This window comes from Leguminivora glycinivorella, chromosome 1 (genome assembly GCF_023078275.1).
Source record: "Leguminivora glycinivorella isolate SPB_JAAS2020 chromosome 1, LegGlyc_1.1, whole genome shotgun sequence".
NCBI classification, from domain to species: Eukaryota; Metazoa; Arthropoda; class Insecta; order Lepidoptera; family Tortricidae; genus Leguminivora; species Leguminivora glycinivorella.
This window is the reverse complement of record NC_062971.1, coordinates 21,096,284-21,118,312: the sequence shown is the minus strand read 5'-3', so window position 1 is coordinate 21,118,312 and position 22,029 is coordinate 21,096,284. Positions and strand designations below refer to the sequence as shown.

The following is a 22,029-nucleotide window of genomic DNA, read 5'->3' as shown; positions in this document are numbered from 1 at the left end:
TTGTAAGGGATAATAGAAAAAAGTACTTTTTACCCACCAATCATAGTGTCGAAATACGGGCTATGTGGGATGTTTATAAAGGTTTCCCCAGCGTATATAGAATTACCTACGCTGTGGTCGATGTGTAATATTTCTACAATCATTGCAAGCAAAAGTATTATGTGCAATCGAAATAATCGCAGATAAATATACCTACAGAGAAACCTACGGTCCCTACGGATCCAAATGAAAATCTTAATGAATACTTTTATTACGCGGGCGAAGCCGCGGGTAAAAGCTAGTCTTTTTATATAGTGATTAAAACTGCTGTTGCAAGAATAGGCTTGTATAGCTAGTCAATTTTTACTGAACAGTACTCGCATAAGACGACCTAGCTATTTTTTCTAATACAAAAAGCATACGTTGGCCAAAAAGTTTATAAGGCGAAAACATCAGAATTGCTTAGACGATGCCTGACCTGCCTGGATCTTAATATTCTTACCTATACAAGGTACGCATTGTTATTTTCAAGAGAAAATACGTTTTCACTTATTTATACGGAACTTACTTTATTATAATTATTTACTAATGTTTATATTGCTAATAACACTCGTGTTATTAATGCACAGTAATGACGCATGTTAGCCGAACGAATGCTTTATGTATACTCAAGTGGAAAGACTGGAAAGCATGAACATTGAACACTATCGGTCTATTACGAACCACAGTTATAATTCATATTTTGCTCCGTTCTCGTTTCTGATGCAAAAACGATGGATCGGAGTAAATGGGTACAATTCTCATACACATTACGAAATATGGTGTTCTAATCCGACAAAAGGTGCGCTACTTTAGTTTGGCGATTGTACTCATAATACTTTCCCTGCAAATTACACAATGTATGATTTCTGATGATATAACCTTTTATCTCTGCTCAGTAATTTGTAGTTTGTTCTCGGATATCATGAAATTAAATGAAAATAATGTGGATTAATTGTTGAGCCGCCCACGATCCCGTTCAATTCAATTCATCGCTTCGCCGACTGGAGTGTTACGTTGTTGGCGGCAGTCAAACTCAGTAGCGCAACAATCATAACAATAACAGGTAATTCTACAAAATAATATGCTAGTAAAAATAACAAAATCTGTTTAAAATATTATTGTTGAAAACCGTATGTATGTGTATATATCACATGCTATTTAAGTGATTACAAATAAAGATATTGATTAGATGTTGGATGTAGAGCGAAATATGGTTAGATTGAGCAAGGACGAAAGTGAGATTACCTCGAAAACTACGAAAGTATTACTATACATAAAAGTGAATTTTCTAGAGATCTATCGGTGCTTAATTAATTACTCGGAAACAATACTGAAAAAAGTAAGTATAATACAAACAAGTAATACTTATTATTTGACGGACTCGACTGATAAAAAAAAAACAATGTGTAGTCTACACCTTTAGGTAAGTAATTGAGAATCGCCCGGCTTGTGCAGGCGCCTGTCAGTCAACTTAGCAGATGCTGAAATTAATAATACACCGACCTACACAAAACGCTTCTCATCATTTAATGTGCCTTACTATGGAAATGCATTAGCACGATTAGCGTTTCGTAGGCGATAGCCTTCAGTCAGATAGGCTTGAGTCTTAACTATCTAATATCTCCATGTACGCACGTTTTCATCTCTGTGTTCCAAAAATGTATGTTTACGAGTTGGAGCCACACAGAATTTCGATGCCAACGTCTGAGATCAATAATTGTTTACGTATAATTTTCATATAAACCGTTAATTATAACGTAATTCATGTAAAGTGGTTCAGTGTTTATTGATTCCTCATTCAATAAAAGTATGCAGTTACGCTATCACGGTGCAATCTACAACTTTTATTTTCACGTGACAATCCTGACATGGCTACCTTACTTATCAGTCTTATCACCACGCGAGTTCGTACCAATAGTAAGCAATACTATTCGTTTAGCACCTTTGCATACAAACTTCTATGCAGGGAGTGACTTTTCTCTGCAGCTGACTTTAGAGTATTTCGTTTACTGAAAACGGTTTTATGGCCCCATTTCCCGGCACTCAAAGGGCTTCACTATGGCCTATTAATAATCAATGTGATGCATCCAAGACATTTCCGAGTAACATTTAGCTTGTGTTCTGACTTCCGACGTAGAAATTGACGCTAAAAATATAGTTTTGGTGATTTCACAGGAACATCGATAAGCCCGTTTTATTTGTTTAATGCATCGTAAAAATATGTATTATTACCTTCTGGAAAGAATGAGTGTTAAATGATTAGTTATGTGGTTTAACTTGTGTTTAGCTGTCGTGCGAATCAAAATGAACTTGATATTTTATTCGTATAACATAGCTACATGTTAAATGAAATATTTTTCCCCTCTCTAGCTCGGAAACACGTGTTTTGTCCTTTAATACCAGCGGGTAAAAACGCATTTTATCCACTAGTGGGTAAAGTAATTTGACCTTGAACAAAGTCAAATTAACTGCTTTGAAGTTGATAAAAGTATGTGAATCTGGTAATAAAGAGGATTTACCACCTGTGGAACTACTGGAAGCAGTGATAAACGCATTTTTTTCGTTGTAGTTTCCTCGCTACAGTGAGGGGAAAAGTTTTGTGTTACACTCGGGTGCAAATGTATTTTACTTCTCGTGTTTTAAAAAACTCAGAAGTTCAGGATTCTATTCTCGAACCACTCGCTTCGCTCGTGGTTCAACTATAGAATCCTTTCACTTGCTCGTTTTTCAATTCCACACTCGGCGTTAAAATACAACTTTGCCCCCTTGTATAACAAATATGAAATAACTATTGTTTGAAATATTTACGATTATATTGTTTTAATTAAATGCCTTCTTGTTATTCCTATTCAATATTTTAAGTACACTTTTCTCACGTGCACTATTAACAAACGATGGGTCGTCGTGCTTAACTATAGGATGTTTGCAGTTCTGCATTACAAATAAATGTCGTGCTCATTGCAAAGGGACTGTTGGTTTGCGTAATGCAAAGGGTAACCAGGAACACGTCGATTGAAATTCATGGAAATGCAATTGAAGCTCTTTAATTGTTTTTTAGTTAATTAGCAGCATTAAAACACACTGAAAATTGCTTAGTTTACCTATAAGTACGAATAGCATAGCTGTTTTATCGAGCTTGGCTCGTAAAATTAATGCATAACGACGGCCCATACTCGGGTCACTGGCTGCCTGTCAATTGTGTTGGACATCGTCAATTCTACTCATTGCCTTGTTTATCGACTCTTTAGTTGTTTGTTACGTCGTTACATGTTCGTGATGCGATTGAATTCCAATTAAGTCTATACCTGAGGTTTAATGTAGTATTACTATGTGCTATATGTGCTAAGTGCAAATACGTACGCACGGGGACGGACGCGTCACACGGTATAAAAGACCCACTGCTGTTCAGAAGTTACGACCCTACCTATTGTGTGCATCAGAATGACTGACCAAAGTGGCAGATCGATGTTGGAGTACCATCAGCATTTACTACCTATTTGCTACTATTTACTACCTATATTGACATATTTGCTACCTAAGTTAGAAAAAAGATTTTCCAAAAATAATGTGGGCAGTCATTCTGACGTCAGGATGACTGCCCAAACTGAGTATGTCGGGATTGGATCCCCTAATTTGCAACAATGTATATACTATGATTTACTACCTATTTGCTACCTACACATATATTTTTTTCAGATTTTTTAGGTAAAAAATAACGATTTTATGAGCAAAGTATTATTTTTAGAGATTTCTTCCATAAAGTGGGCAGTCATTCTGACGTCAGGATGACTGCCCAAACTGAGTATGTCGAGGTTGGACCCCCTAATTTGCAACAATGTATGTACTATGATTTACTACCTATTTGCTACCTGCACATATATTTTTTTCGGATTTTTTAGGCAAAGAATAACGATTTTATAAGCAATTAGTTTTTTTGTAGAAATATGTTTCATAAAGTGGGCAGTCGTTCATACTTCAAGTTGGACCCCCTAATTTGCAACATTCTATGTCCTATGATTTACTACCTTTGCTACCTACATATAATATCTATATATTTTCATTTTATTTGTTTATAAATAAAATCTGAAAACATACATATAATATTATGTAGGTAGGCAAATGGGGCCTTCGGGCCTATATTTATTTAATTTTATTAAATTTTTCATATTTAAAAAAATCTGAAAACATACATATATTATGTAAGTAGGCAAATGAGTAGTAAATCATAGGATATAGAATGTTGCAAATTAGGGGGTCCAACTTGAAGTATGAATGACTGCCCACTTTATGAAACACTTTTCTACAAAAAAACTATTTTGCTTATAAAACCGTTAATCTTGGCCTAAAAAATCCGAAAAAAATATATGTGCAGGTAGCAAATAGGTAGTAAATCATAGTACATTCATTGTTGCAAATTAGGGGGTCCAACCTCGACATACTCAGTTTGGGCAGTCATCCTGACGTCAGAATGACTGCCCACTTTATGGAAGAAATCTCTAAAAATAATACTTTGCTCATAAAATCGTTATTTTTTACCTAAAAAATTTGAAAAAAATATATGTGTAGGTAGCAAATAGGTAGTAAATCATAGTATATACATTGTTGCAAATTAGGGGTCCAACCCCGACATACTCAGTTTGGGCAGTCATCCTGACGTCAGAATGACTGCCCACATTATTTTTGGAAAATCTTTTTTTTAACTTAGGTAGCAAATATGTCAATATAGGTAGTAAATAGTAGCAAATAGGTAGTAAATGCTGATGGTACTCCAACATCGATCTGCCACTTTGGTCAGTCATTCTGATGCACACTACCTATTAACTAGGTGTTGGAATACTTGGAATGCTTTTGTGTAATGTTATAAAATACATATCAAAAGTTTTAATTTTAATGATATAGTACCCAGCGATAAAAATACATATTGCACATAGATCTTTGGAAACTAACAAAACAGGTAATTGAATGTTTACGACGCGACGGTTTCCGAAAACGAGCAATCATTTGTCAATTATTTATTTAATAAACGTCTATTCATACAATAATGTATTTAATAATTTAAAGAAAGTACAACCTTACTTTATACAACTAAATAGTATTCCTGCAATTTATTAGCGGCCAGCTCACGTCCTGTAGCGATGTTTCCCGCGGCGCGTAGAATCTGCGTACTTATAAGTTATAACAGATTTCTACAATACATCTTCACTAGGGTTTCTGCTCGAGAGTCTCGAGCTCGAGACTTCTCGAGAATTTCGGCTTCATTCGAGACGAGAAAAAAATGACAGGTACTCGAGACGTCTCGAGTCCCGAATGTAAAGTACGACCTGAAGTGAAATGCAACTTTTTACCTTCTGCCCGGTCTCATCGCGAGGCGGTGGGGACGGTGTCGAACGTCGGCCATAAATTATAACGAGATAAAGCGATCTAACCTCTCATTCCAACGTTAGCTGGCAGCGACTTTGGCTAGTTTTGACAGCCTCGTGTTATTTAAAAGCAATTCGTCAGCGCGTTTATGTATCTTGGGTCATTGATAATCTGCGAATGTGCTATGGCTAACTTCGACAAAATTTGGAAGAACAGAGGAATCCGACGTCAAAAATGTCAAAATAAAGTGCGATTATTTCGATCTCTTGTCTTCTCGATGATCTCGATGTTTATGTATGGTGCCGAAACTTGGACCCTGAAAAGTTTTGATGTCGCTAAGATTAACGCTATTGAGATATGGTGCTGGCGAAGACTGCTACAAGTATAACTTGAAAAGCTAGAAGAACTAACAAACATCTCTATTTTGCAAGAACTGAATATTACCACACGGCTCTCCGAAATATGCCAAGAGCGACCCTATTATTTTATCAAAATTTTACCATTTATAAAAAAAGACTCGAGACTCGAGAAGTTTCGAGACTTTGGGCTCGAGATTTCTCGAAACTCGAGACTTCTAATAGGTCGAGAAATCAGAAACCCTAATCTTCACTGTACTTCTCAAAGCTCGTATCTATCACTAGTTATAGCTCAATTCACAAGAGCTGGCACGAATGGAACGAATGTTTGAATGAAAATATGCATGTGTGTGACAGATTAACCAACAAAATGGTGGCTCTTGACAGTTACGACTGTATACCAATACAGGTGTCACTCACACAATCAAAGTTTCGTTCATTTCATTCGTGCCAACTTTCGTGAATCGACCTGTATTTACTAACCTAACCCCAAACAGTGACCCTTCTACCTAAGGCAGCGTTCCCACTTAAGCGTCGCGTGTCTCGGGGCGCGCAACGGACGTCTCCGCCACGCCGCCTGAATGTAATTCAAAAAACGTCTCCTCAGTACATTTTGTATAGGAAGGACGTAAGACGCGCCCCAGGCGGCGTGGCGGTGGCGTGGCGCGCGTACTGAGGAGACGTTTTTTGAATTACATTCAGGCGGCGTGGCGGAGACGTCCGTTGCGCGCCCCGAGACATGCGTCTTATGAGTGTGGATGGTCCCTTAGACTGCGAATGTTTTGGAGACAATTGACAACATAACACTTTAAGTTCTCGCGCTTTGTACACATACAGGGTTGGGCGGATTAACTGTCCTATTGTAATACATGTCGTTATCTATTTCAATATAACAGATTTCTATTCCCTGTGTATCATTTTAAATCCACAATTTAATGCCCTTCACGGATTCTAAAAGACACTTCTATTACAGTCTGTTTAATATTTTTTTTATAACAAAATTGAAAAGTATTTACTGTTGGAAGTTATGACAGCGAACACTGCGGATTGGGCGAGATATTCAACTAACTGAAAAAAGTTAATATCCAATATTGCTTTGATATTGCATACCAAAAATCGTTTATTGAAGTATTTTTCTTCTGAAATCAAGTAAAGATTTTGTAGGAATTGGATGGTTTGTGTCAGTAAAGTAGCTACAAATAACCATGGGCGAATCATACAAAATTGTGCTTAAAATTATAAAATATTCAATAACATAATATAATTGAAGAGGGGACAACATTTTGCATACTGCAAAATAACCATGAACTAAGGGACCTAAACATAAAGGATAATTTATGTATGTACGCTGTTTCTTTTAAAAATGTAAGGGCTATACAAAATGCTATTTACGCGGCACGATGGCCATTTTGCAAAGAAAATGCATTTCGATTTCAGGAGTTCAACAAATGTCAGACTGATGTTGAGTATGGTGTTATATTAAGAGATAGAAACGAAGATATTTTAGCCATAAATTTATTCAAAAGAGAAACTCAGTCAGACCACATCTTGAGGAAAAGTGCCATTTTCGTCGAAATTTTTAGGCTGATATTTTATCTTGAAACGTAGGTACGCTACGCATCTTTAGGTAACTGATAACTATTAATATTTACATATAAAAATAAATGCAAATTTTTATTGAGATGGCAAAAGGCTAAAACTGGCATTTATTTTGGGGTCGGGTAGTCAAGTATTGCATGACTTAGCAGATGAGGTCGTGCGTGCCGGGTCAAACTCCTTCTACAGCAAAATGCCTAAAATTATGCAAGTTAAAGAAAAGCAAATAAAATATATTACATAACACTTTAAAACTTAAGATGTTATGGATATAAATCATAGCACTACTTTTCACATTATCGTGTTTTTAAAATTTTATACCACTTTTTAACTAGGACAGTTATTTTGCCCAACCCTGTATTTAAAGTTACCAGTGGCGGCGCGCTCATACAATCCAATTCCCACCGAGTTGCCCTAGATGTTCCGCAACAAATACCAAAGTTACAAACCACCATTAAAAATATACTTATAATTAAAACATTACGTATTGCCCCACAAAAAATAACACCATTTGCTTAAATTCAAATATGTACCTAAAATTATCGGGCGCGCGAACGCGAAGTGAAGCTACTTATGCCTAAGCTTTCATATTCATTCATGGTCACTCCACACAGATACAAAAATCACGCACACGCTGATAAAGACAGCCCGCTCAACTAAACTCCAAAGCAACTCGGCTTCTTATCGAGTTATTCATTTGAATTAAAACCGTAAACAATGCGTTATAAGGTTTATATTTGAAAACACGCACATACACATTTACAAAGTCCGCGCGTGTGAGTGTTTGCCTATCGCGAACTCCTATGTACGTAATTTGGGCGCAACTATCTCTTTTACTCTACTCATAGCAGGATTGAGATGACAGAGACGGGTGACCGCCATTTGCGAACACATAGACAGCCAAGCGCACAACATTCGATTGCTCGCACTTGTTCATTTGAATTTAAAGCTTCGAGTGAAACAAATAAGATTGATATTACAGTGTAATAATTGCATGCTAAATATTGCCATACTAAAATTATAAATGTATTAATGGGTAAAATTTGATTGTGTTTTGTTATCGCACATATATTTATTTTAAATAAAAGCCTTTAAATATTAACAGTTTCTATTAAAAAACCGAGAATTTTATTTAATTTAAGTTTAGTAATGTGATAATGAATGTTTCTTCAGATATACTTTGTTTGTATGAAAAGGTTTTTAAATTCGTGGGTGAAATTGGAATAATATCACTGCAAGACTTGCGTCCCGCTTGTTACCGAGGCTTCGTGTGCTTTCAAATGTTTTGTGTTATTCTCTCAGTTTTTTTATTAACTTGCTCATTACGTGCTGATATATTCAGTGAAATTTAAATAGTTTGGAGTGTTTCGGTATCGTGTTTTAGTGACAGTGCAAGCCAGAGTTTCAAGGTTAGATACTACCTGTTTTTAAGAGATAGGACTTTCTTTGGTTTGTTTAGTAATGGCAGCGTTAATTCATTTTGACTGTTGTATGACAGATTACTTACTAAATTAATCAACACGTTTTTCGACGCAAACATTCGAAATAAAGAAATGTATTGTCATGCGAGGCCGTGATCGTCCAGAGTTAAAGATAAGTTATAAGAGGAGAGATGGCTTTTTAAGCGCTTTCATAGCGTAGCGGACTGTATGATAAATGCACTTGGATGGGCGCCTAAGGTACCTAATATTAAGGTAGGTTGCGTTTTTAGGGTTCCGTAGTCAACTAGGAACCCTTATAGTTTCGCCATGTCTGTCTGTCCGTCCGTCCGTCCGTCCGCGGATAATCTCAGTAACTGTTAGCACTAGAAAGCTGAAATTTGGTACCAATATGTATATGAATCGCGCCGACAAAGTGGTAAAATAAAAAGAGGAAAAAAGGTTTTGTTAGGGTAAAAAAATCAGTAAAAAGTTACATACAGGTCGAACGCGATTAATTAACATTATTTTTACCTTTTTTCCCAACGTTTCGGCCAGATTGCACTGGCCGTGGTCGCGGAAAACCACGAAATGCGGAATGTTGGGAAAAAAGGTAAAAATAATGTTAATTAATCGCGTTCGAACTGTATGTAACTTTAAATAATTGACAACATTTCATATTTCATATTTCTGAGTACTACTATTATTCCTTGGTTTTGTAGTGTAGTCGTGACGTAGCTTATTTATCATTGTAAAGGCTTGACCTAAATGAACCATAATTAATATTATATTAAAACAATACTTAAAGGTCAGCCTAAATGTCACGCACGTAGGCATCAACTATATAAGCCTAACCATCTTCAAATAAATGTTCATTACTTAACTGGAAACAAGGGTATTATTTTATCACACCTACCGCCGACCATTATATGGCGATCCTGCCAGGCGGACTGCCTCTCAGCAGTCCAGGTGTCATTTCTGCTCTCCAGCAAGCCTGAACACATCCCCTGATCCTGCAACATCATGGGAAGTCAGCCTGCCAAGGGCTATCAAAAGCAAGAAGAAATCATCATAGCCCAAAACGGCGCCGGTAGCAGCGTGCAGTCATCGCAAGCCGAGAACCACACGGTTGTTTACATAACCACCTCAATAATGATATTGGTGGCTATCACGTTTGTGTACATACTCTGGAAGAAAGTACACAAGTGCCTCACCAGGAAGATAGAACGTCAGGCAGTCGCGGTAGCGATGCGAAGAACCAGCTCTGTCTAATCATCACGGAGCACACCAAACCAGCGGAGCAGAACGAGCCAGCCCAGCAGCACAGCCCAGCCAACCAGCCAGTGTCTTCAGCCCAGCCGAACAAGCCTGCTCGCAGAAACAACCAAGCCAGCCCATGCAGTCAGCGCACGTAAAGACTGTATCGTTAAATATGGAGACAACTTTGAGTAGCCGTATTTATTTGCTATCATATTTTTTTCTTATAACAAGACATGGGCTTAATAAGGCACATAATAAAGTACGTATTTTGTCCTAGAAACTAGACGTAAAGCATGTGGTTTAGACAGCATTGACTTAATCCTCCCGAGTACCAATTATGATTTCGGACAAATGCTACTAGAAAATTCACAAAGTGCGTACAAGACGACACAATTGCGAAAAAAAATTGTACAATGCGAACCTCAACGACACGTGATCCACAAAGCAGAATATCTAGACATAGTCTAGCCACTGTTATTTTTAAAAAATAAAGTTCATGATCTGTGTATGGCGGCCATTTAGAGAATGTGGCATGGCGCTTACGCTAACTCCGACTTTGATGTCGAATTTAACTATCATACACTGTTTATATCTATCTGGTTTAGGCACTGTTCAAACACCATGAATGTCTATTAGACATTGGGCTATGCCTAATTTTTTTTATCTATTTCTCTCATCCGGCTTGTATCAAAAATTTACGGCAATCCGGAACGTTGCTCAAAAATGCGTTTTTTTTAATTATATAAATTCACCGTATTTATTCTGCAAGTACCCAATTAAACAACCATGAAGAGGACTCTTAAAAAATATATTTTGGCAGCATATTAACCTTTGTTTGTCGAAATCGTACAAAGAGTCTTTGAGATATTTTCAAATTAAGCCAGATTAGGGGTTGTCCGAAATGTATTTGCTAGACCTTAATGAAAGTACCATAAAGTCCCTAAAATAAAAAAAATATCAGACCTTCTTATATCAAATAGTACTTACCAATACCTTCAGATCATACTCTTGGAACATAATAATACAAAATTATGCACATGTCAACATTTAGACGAGGTTTGTGTTGTCCCTATAATTAACGATACAGTCCTTAACGGTATTGTTAATTTATCTTCATTTCCGATCGTAATGAGCTTGTACTGGGGATAATTTGCTATGATTATGAGGGATGAGTAATGACTAAAATTGTAGATCTAATATTAATAAAAAAGGAAGATAGAGATAAGATGAGCCCAGTATATACAGGTCCGTACACAGTCATCCAAGACCAAGGTCACAACGTTAAAATAATAGCTGCAGGTAAGGAAAATATTGTGCACAAAAACAGAACTAAACCCTACTACTTATAAAAAAAAAAATGTATATATAACTCACCAATTCCACAGTTATAATAGCGCGAAACACTAGTTACTGAACAAACTTGGTCTATAATAAAAAAAAAAAAAAAAAAAAAAAACCACACACAACACACACTTATGCAGCCCATGGGGCCACTAAGTCCAACTCCGCCCAGAGCCAATCCAGTTCCAAGCGCGTCCAGGCTACACGCCAGAATAGGCCACTGGGGGACAACTCATGCGTAACCCCATAGAAGGTGTTGCTGTCCGACAATATGCATAGCTCCGACAACAACACATCCCCCAAGTCACGGGCCGGATGCCGGGGACACAGTAGGGGATGCCCCTCCACGGCATCCAGCCACGCGATATAGGTCACTTCGGGGCCAGAAAAGTCCAGGGTCACCCCGAAAACCCGTACACCATGCCGTACCGCAAAGTCATTAATGGCTAAATAAACATATTCATACACATTGGCGACTTCCATAATGAAAAAAAATATATATATAACAAAAGAAACAAAAGGAAACAAAAGTTAGCACAAGTGGGATGATTGACGAAACCACAGCAAGACTGATCCCATAATCTAAAGATACACTTTAGAAATGCAGATATTGCAATTAGAAACCAGGAAAACACCAATACGTATTGATGACAAGAGCACTCCATAGATGGATCTCCATCTTCCTTATTAAAATAGAGCATTGCTGACGGCGTCAACGCATTGAAATACTAGCATTTAAAATGTTTACATTGTAATATAATATTAAGGAAGCTAATACCTAAGATGTAACACTAATCCCTAAGATACATACGTATGTGCTTAATTAAGGAATAAAATGTTATAAATAGATTATGTATAACTACAGATAGCATTAACCATATATTTTTTTTTTTCCAAAAAGAGGGAAGGTGTAGTGTAGTCGTGACGTAGCTTATTTATCATTGTAAAGGCTTATCATTGGAAAGAACTCAATATTAAAAGACAAACGTATATTTTTATTTTTCTAAAAAACTGCTATGGGACATTGAACATTTTGAGACGTTGTCAATTGTGAATATTGTGATGTTAGGAGTACGCTGAATGTATATTAAATTTATGTATGTACATATTTGGATTTCACTCTTGGCATTTATATCACTCCATGATAGTTGTCAGGGTAATCAAGTAGTTTAAATAGAGTGTGCATACTTGTACTATACAAGAAGTAACCACGCATAGGTAGGTACTCATCATTCGCTTGCCCTTGTCGCAGTCACTTGGGGTCGGCGCTGCATGTCTTCCTTTTCCATACATCTCTAATATCTCTATCACCCCAACACCAACCACGCATACTACATACAGCTAAGATAAATTTACTTTCGCTCTTTCCTCTTATTATGATTTATAAGTTCTTATTATCCCGTCACTCACAGCGATAGAGAGGATAAATATAGGAACTCCTTGGTACGCAAATACTCAAGCTGAAATATAAGTTCGGTTAATGATTTAATAATTAATAGGTTTTTATACATATCTACGATTGTGAATTGTGAGGTATAGGTAAATGTTTTCATTTTGTCAAGAGCAGTGTGGAAAAGCATTGAGTAATGGTATTGTAAAACATACTTTAGCTGAACGTGTTACTCGCGTATATGTATGACCAATTAGTGAGTAGGTATGTAATGTAGGTATACGTTTTTAGGAAGACTGAAAAGCAACATTAAAGAACTTGCATTGTTCTTTTTTTCCCTTTTGCTTAGTTTTCGGTGACATGAAAATGAAATTTTTATGTGGTTCACTGAGTACTTACTGTAAAATATTTCGTGTAAAAAATGAGGTAGCGCTGGGGTGGCTAAGGCTCTCTCCCTTACAAAACCTAGCAATGTGTTCAGGTTGCTAAATGCCTCCTGCAATATGTTCTTGCTCTTAGGTCTTGCTCCTGTATACTTACTTCTACCTACTTAACTTACCTGTTTACAGTCTAGGAGCTAGCACCTGTTTCATCTTCATGCACGATTTGCAATATTGCACATGGTTTACCATACCTTGCTTAAATAAAAAAATTGTTTTGTTTTTCTCATTCTTGCCGTATTGCGACTTCATAAGCTGATCCTTTGACTGCATTAAAAATAATTTATCTATTAAAAACGGCAGGGGGGACGATATGGACTGGAACGTACCTATTCGAATAAAATGTTTCCATCTTAACCGGTCGGACGACATTCAATGACATTTACATTAACAAACTGGACGAGTCGCCTTTGGGATAAAAAAGAAAGTAAGATACCAACGTGCACAGTATGTTAATACCGCTTATTTATGGACACCTTTCATATACGAGTCCTGAAACCTGTTGTCACATCATACACGCTGCATCTAAGTGTACCTACATTATTTGATGTTGATTGCTTTGCTACAAGTTTTACAACAGAACGAATAATTATAAGCAAACCTAATAACCTTAGATTAAATAATAATAAGAAATATTGCTTGTGATAAGGACATAGTTAGTGTTTTCACGACTAGACCAGTCAGTCGCTACCTCCCAGATGAAAGGTCTGTCTGTTGCTTGCTCTGTATAGCGAAAGGACCTAAAACACCTAAACGCTCCTGGGCGGGCGTTGACCCTCCCGCCTACGCACTGCATCCTTATTGATCATGTGAACTATTATTTTCGTATAAACTGTAATGTACATTTTGTGGCAGCTGGTAAAATATTGTAAACTAATTTCAACGTTAAGATAATGTACATTTATATTGAAAATGTTAAAATTCGTTTACTATTTTTTTTTTATGCATATTTATTTGACCAACGTGCTAGTGGGAAATCGTGGCTTATAAAAACTATCTTAGCTGCTGCTTCTTAAGTTCGACTCCAAATCAAACCTGATAAAATAAAGTCTACTTACTCGTCGACATAAACACCAATAACAATGCAATCAATTTACAAGCATCAAACCTGAACGAGGGGAAATAGTAATTGCTGATGCAGTGCGAATACTTACATTCATCTGATAGATTTATATACTTACTCGTACATGGCCGATATCGTCACACTTCACTAAACGGATGCTGGGAGAAAACCTCACTCAGCTCCGGTTTTTGTACCCACAACTTGGCAAGCTGTTCAACATACTGCGAAAATGTGTTAGTGTATTAATATGTTTAGGAATATATATTATATAGTGGTCATGGAAAGTCAGGGAAAGTCAGGGAAATGATTTGGAGGTCAGGGAAAAATTTGGCACCAAGAAAAAAAAAAAGTATTGAAAAAATTATATGATTTCTTGGGTTGGCCACATCCATGACAGCAAAGATTGATCTTAAGGCAACTTAGAATTGTCTCTTTAGACTTTTTATGACAAGTATAGTGCCTGGCCTCCATCCCAGTGGTTACTAAGGAGGGATATCTTCGTGTGTGTGTGGATTGAGTGAGCACCTTGCGAAAATAAAAAAAAATATGCTGATCATTTAGTAAAAGTTCTAAAACAATTGTAAAACGAATCTCTGAATTTGTAAAAAGATAAATCAAAAGATACAGCCATTAACATGTGCTCACTCAGTTCTCACAAACTACCAACGAAAACAGTGAATATATTCATTTAACATATAATATTTATATACTAACATTTAGTAAAAAATAGGCCAACCTACCTCTATAAATATTAGATCACCTAGTGACGTATTAAATTTTTTACAAATAGTTTCTTATGCTCACTCAATCCACACACTTTTGAAAAGCCGAATTTTGATGAAAAACATAAGATTTAGACCGCTATTATATGTGTATAGTTTAGTAAAAGTGAAATGGGAATTTGTAAAATACAAAACGAACCACTAACGTGTCAGGTTTTTTTATAATAAATTTTTGTAAGTGCTCACTCAGTCCACACGTTTTGAGAAAGTTAAAAATGTAAATATCTTACGATTTGTAGCACCTAAGACACTCGAAAGTACTTCAACATTTAGTAAAAATTTTTACTAAATATCCACCATCTAATATTTTATATTCGTTGTCTGGTTTTAAAGATATTCAGACATAACTTTTCTCATACAAATGTATCAAGTAGGGTGACTACACTATGTCGGCTCCTGATTTTCCCCACCTTCCCATTGTCATATTGAGATTGGGGAGTTTCGTTCGTTCAATTTTGATAATATTAAACTAATACCATATTAATTATCCATCTGCAAACTGTTTTTAGGTTATGTTCTTGGCCTAGTGATGATGTGTATTGTGTAATTTTTATCGACGTCAGGATAATAACCATATCGACATGCATGCATTAAAAAGGACATGAATGATAATTGGTAAGAAACAAAGAATATAATACTTCACTAGTAAGAAACCAGAACCTGGTAATCTAATCGCGCTAACAGATGAGCGTACCGGATTTGTAAGTGGGAGCGAGAAATAGTTATTCTTTTCTCGCTCCCACTTACAAATCCGGTAAACTATTATCAAAATTGAACGAAACTCCCCAATCTCAATATGACAATGGGAAGGTGGGGAAAATCAGGAGCCGACATAGTGTGGTCACCCTACTTGATACATTTGTATGAGAAAAGTTATGTCTGAATATCTTTAAAACCAGACAACGTATATAAAATATTAGATGGTGGATATTTAGTAAAAATTTTTACTAAATGTTGAAGTACTTTCGAGTGGCTTAGGTGCTACAAATCGTAAGATATTTACATTTTTAACTTTCTCAAAACGTGTGGACTGAGTGAGCACTTACAAAAATTTATTATAAAAAAACCTGACACGTTAGTGGTTCGTTTTGTATTTTACAAATTCCCATTTCACTTTTACTAAACTATACACATATAATAGCGGTCTAAATCTTATGTTTTTCATCAAAATTCGGCTTTTCAAAAGTGTGTGGATTGAGTGAGCATAAGAAACTATTTGTAAAAAATTTAATACGTCACTAGGTGATCTAATATTTATAGAGGTAGGTTGGCCTATTTTTTACTAAATGTTAGTATATAAATATTATATGTTAAATGAATATATTCACTGTTTTCGTTGGTAGTTTGTGAGAACTGAGTGAGCACATGTTAATGGCTGTATCTTTTGATTTATCTTTTTACAAATTCAGAGATTCGTTTTACAATTGTTTTAGAACTTTTACTAAATGATCAGCATATTTTTTTTATTTTCGGAAGGTGCTCACTCAATCCACACACACACGATATCTTCATGCTCTAGCTGACCTTAATTTATTTACATATATTTGTACAACATTTATAATGGGCGACGTGAAAACGACAAAGTTACGTCGCTGTCCAAATTCTAAGTATCTATCCGACGGTCCAAAGCGGAGTTCCTCATAAAGCCAATGGCGCAGAACACATAGACACATAGAGGCGCAATTTTGTATGAGTCAAAGGAGCATAGTAGGATAATAAGCCAGACGATAAGAATCACTTTGAAACCTAAAGGCATGTCGTGGCAAAACACCTAAATGGGCATCCCGTCTCTAACAGATAAAAAATTTCGCGCTCGCTTCGCTCGCGTTTACTACTTTTACATAACATAAGTCATATTTCAGTTCTTGGTCAATACTTCGCGCTGACTACGCTCGAAATCTCGTTTTCATTTCAAGCCTGTTTTCCTGCTCGCTCTGGTACTGCATTTTGTTTGCTATGCTATCAGCTGCAAAAGTGCATGGTGAATTTATCAATGAGTTCATTTATACTTTCTCCATGCAATTTTGCAGTTCACTGTACGTAATAACTACTATCAGCGCCAGGGACGTAAAAAAGGGGAAAAATTTTCGCGCTCGCTGCGCTCGCGATATTTTTTTCTACCAGCCCTTCCCGTATCCATGGGTGCCAAAATTGAAACTCCCTCTATCCTGATAGAGTGCACGGGCTGGCACTGGTATAGCCAAAAGTAAATGGCTATAACTACCAACTACAGATTTCGTTAATGTTAGTTTTATAAAACCAGAAATTAAAGTTCAATAATTAACATAAAGGTAAAAAAAACCGTAGGTATAATAGTTATTTGTTATACAAGGGGGCAAAGTTGTATTTTAACGCCGAGTGTGGAATTGAAAAACCAGCAAGTGAAAGGATTCTATAGTTGAACCACGAGCGAAGCGAGTGGTTCGAGAATAGAATCCTGAACTTGCGAGTTTTTTAACACACGAGAAGTAAAATACATTTGCACCCGAGTGTAACACAAAACTTTTCCCCTCACTATAGCGAGGAAACTACAACGCAAAAAATGCGTTTATCACTGCTTCCAATAGTTCCACGGGTGGTAAATCATCTTTATTACTAGATTCACCTACTTTTATCAATTTTAAAGCAGTTAATTTGACTTTATTCAAGGTCAAATCACTTTACCCACTAGTGGATAAAATGCGTTTTTACCCGCTGGTATTAAAGGACAAAGCACGTGTTTCCGAGCTAGTGAGGGGAAAAAGTATGAACTGCCTTGAAAATTTTAATATTTCGTACTTTACGTACGTGAGAAAACAAACATATTCCAGAAAAAAATTTGCAGTGACAGACGGACAGACAGACGCACGAGTGATCCTATAACGGTTCCGTTTAAAAAAAATAAACTGCCTTTTTTTTTCAAGATAGAAAAAAAACCGTTTTTTCACAACCCTGAGCAAAAGTGGTAAAAATGTCATCATATAATGAAAATTTGGTCAGGGAAATTTTCTTAAATAGTCATGGAAAGTCAGGGAAAAGTCAGGGAAATTTTTTTGAGTTTAGTAGTGGACACCCTGATTATAGTAATATGTCAGACTTAAAATTATAATTCATTACTGAAATTGTTACAGAAATTGCAACCACTTTATTTGGCACGGTTTTTGTTTGTCCTGCTAGTAATAGTGTAATTAGGTAATTATGCAATATAGTGTTATTCCTCATGTACATACCGATAGGTAGATAAGAAATCCTTATAATAGTGCGATAATTGCACTTATGCATAATAATTGTGCTTTATGTACTTACACACGCAGGCATGTCTAGTCTTCGCGAAACGTGACGTGAGCCGGCCTTGGTGTTCGGCACACGATCGGCCTCTGTCGCCGTCATTCGGGCTCCGCTTCCATCCCTTTCTCACTCAATGACTGCTGCTCAGCTTGACTTGAATTTTCACGCTTAACATTCGAGGAAACTGACTCAGCTGTGTATCGTACCACGTGAAGTGAAATTTGGGAAAATGCGCTTTATTGCTATCGGTTTATGGTCTGTGTTTACTTACGACTAAGTCGCCGGTTGCAGGGTTACACCTCCGCTACGCTACGTCATGGCATAGTTCTTTCTCTTTTTTCCGCAGCCTTCCACAGCTGCCGCCGGCCAGTATGGTAAAAGCGTTCAAACCACACGGACTGCGCTGTTTTCGTTCTCATTACGTCTATGTTGACCCAGGTCTTAGTGCTTACGAATAATTCTTAATTTTAACAGTATAACTCGATTTCAGTGACGATTTTAAACAGAGTGGTGGAAGCAAACATTACATCTTTTTTTATAAAGATAATAGTTTACATCAAATCGTTATCGTGGCCATTGTTTTGAAAACATTGGACGATTGTCAAAGTGTCAACTTAGGAAACAGTGCAATAATTGTTTCGTTATGTGGTCAGGGAGCGGTAGTTCTGAGTGAGTGCGTGTGTTACGTGCTAATGTTCGCGGCTGGAGTGTCCTGTGTGTTGTACCGCAGTCCCGGAGGATACGTTGACTGATGGACAAGTGTGGTGCCTGGAGCGGGCGACATGCGGGCCCGCATGGTTGGGATTAGCCACAGCGGACACCGGCAACACGGCGACCACGGAGACCGTGGCGGTACTCGCACCAGAGGTTGGCATCTCTGCTAAATGTTACCGCTCAATTTTCTGGATTGTCACTGAGCTCAATCGTCGAACTCATTGAGCTTTATAAATAAAATGACGTTTGTATTTCCAACTTGGGCTGGACTTGTTTTTGTATGGAATCGCAGAGAAGCGAAACAAGTCTTTTTGAAAAGGCATTTCTTAAATACAATGACGCAATTTGCACTGAACCACACATTGCCTATTTAGGGTCTTCGACGTTATTGTCACAGATATTCTGAAACTCTAGAGTGACGTGTATTATATAATAACACATGTATATTGTATTGTATATATGAAACTGCTACAGGAACTGACAATAGACGTGTTTATTTATCTCGTCATAATAGATGTGTCACGTCGTTGCATAAGAAAGAAGCAAACATTTTGTCAACATACCTAGTATACCTACTGCTACGAGTATGACAAATATTAACTATATGTACTTTTAAAGCCAATGAGATTGGTTCAGCATTACACACAATCATCTTACCGATTCCTAATAATAATAGTCACCTTTCTCCCATTTATTAGAAAAAAATACCCATCGATTTGGCATTTTGGTAGAACCATGCCTGCCAGTAATGTTGAGCAACTCTACCATAACAAATTAAAATCAACACTGCAAATTACACAATGTATATGCACACTTTGAACAATATTAATAAACACGGTTTCAAGGTAACTTGTGAAGGGTTAACTCAGTTGAAATAATCGCATATCATTTACTCGTGAGACTACACGCCAGGCGCTCTCAGTATCTTATTTACTACTGACCAATTATTGAATGAGTCATAGGTATTGCAAACCGGCCAAACTGCTATAATTACTGTATGATAAAAACCGGCCAAGTGCGAGTCGGACTCGCCCACCGAGGGTTCCGTACAAACTTTCTTTCAAACTACCTAGTAAAAATAATCTCATATTTTCATATAACTCTAATGACTTGACTAGAAGACAAAAGTATAGGCACTAATGAGTATTATAGTGTATAGCGCCATCTCCCGGTCAATTTGCTAACTAATTTGCGCGACCTGGTTTTTCAGCGATAATTCTTTATAATGTTAACCGATTTAAACAGTTTTTACTTTATTGGACAGAAGATGGTTTACGTAACATCTCGTATTAATTTTAAGTACGATATACATCCGCAAGGGTGGGTAAATTGAAAGTAAAAATCTGAAAAGTTTTTTGTGAATTAAAAAAAAAGTATTCAAAATACAAACACGATTATATTTTTCCTGTAATATATAGCATAAAACCAATGTTTACTAAAATTTTCATAATTTTTCGTTGGTAAACTTCGGAGATAAGGGGGGGGAACGGTATTTTTTTTTACATTTTCCTTCAAAATTCTTTTTTTTCCACAACAAAAAAATTATAAAAAATAGTTTATTTACGTTCAATTTGAGCTCTTTCCAACGATACCCCACTTGACCTAGTAACTTGAAATTTACAGTTTTCCCCCCTTTCATTTTGGCCATTTTCTACAATTAAAATTAATATATTTAAAAAAATTATACTTTCTATTTGTAGAGGTTTACAATGTTCACAACTATTCCAAATTTCAAGTTGATAGCATTAGTAGTTCTCGAGATATTTAGGAATGTGACAGACGGACAGACAGACGGACAGAGTCGCACCATAAGGGTTCCTGTTGTACCTTTTTGGTACGGAACCCTAAAAATGATGTAGGTAGTATGATTTGTATTTCAATCTAAGCAGGTATTACTTTTTTATTAACTTAATAATTATAGTCTGCTTATAGTTATAGTGAAGAGTAATTCATAATGTAAACTCAACTTTGTTGTTGGCCTTAATTGGATAACTAATGAAATTATTATGAGGACTGGATTTGGTAACATAACTCCCTGTTATTCCTGAGTTTCACGACGAAATTTGTAAATAAAGGAACCGATGTTCTCGATACAACTAAATTGAAGAAAGCAAAATATTTTATATTTTGATAAATGTCACGTACACACGCTAAATTCTAAGCAAACGTTGCGTTGTGTTATCGTTATTACACCGCAAAAACGTAACATCACGATAAGGCTGCCAATAACAGTCTAAATTAGTATTTGATGAAGACTACCTAAAATCTACACTTTAGCCTTTTAGTGGTTGTTGTACCAGGTCCAGATTACATTTCGAAATGAAAAATTACCTTTATCAGGAACGACAAATTAGTATAAGGACACTAAGCACCCAAGAATAGATTCAGATCAAGTGTCACCACTGAGCTATTCTGTAATATTTAGGTTTCGTAAACTTATCATATCTACATGTATACACGGTGAAATTTAATCGGTAATCAGGAGTTGAAAAATATTAATTATTAACATAAATACAATTCAATACATGAGATCTCATGGAATTTACTTCACCATCTAATTAATAACGGTTAATGATATCGTTAAAATTAATAGCCACTGGACACATCTACACCCTAAATTTATTAAAGGGTTAGTGTATGTCAAATGCCATAGCGTTGACAAGGAATTTGGCAGACCAGACGTGTCTGCTTATTACTAATTTCGAAAATCTTATAATATACTTAAGTTGGTTTCTATGAGCACGTGCAAAGCCGTTGCCAACTTAGCTTAGTCTGACTCTATTTATCGTGAAGTCAAATTATTGCATATACATATATATACCAGGTGATAATATTATAGTGAAAAGAAAAAAACTTACTGTTCTTTGAATCATAGGAACAGCGTAAGCGTACACTTATCACAAATAGTATCCAATTGACAAATGCCGAGACAATAAATGTTACACATTTACAATGTAATTAGTAGTTGCACCTGTCTTTGGAATAACTGTTTCACATTATTTCAATGCCCTATTTTTTCA

General features: G+C 36.3%; 1 protein-coding gene across 2 annotated transcripts in view; it reads left to right on the top strand.

The window, feature by feature from the left end:
• The window catches only part of LOC125239796 (serine/arginine-rich splicing factor SR45), a 94,402-nt gene that overhangs the window by 25,305 nt on the left and 47,068 nt on the right, over positions 1–22,029 (top strand). The window contains exon 1 of one of the 2 annotated variants that reach the window (XM_048147684.1): positions 18,677–19,162. The exons of the other annotated variant lie outside the window; for it this stretch is intronic. The gene's annotated coding sequence lies outside the window, so the exon portion shown is untranslated. Of the gene's footprint in view, positions 1–18,676; positions 19,163–22,029 lie in introns of those variants that run through there. 2 annotated transcript variants of the gene reach the window in all.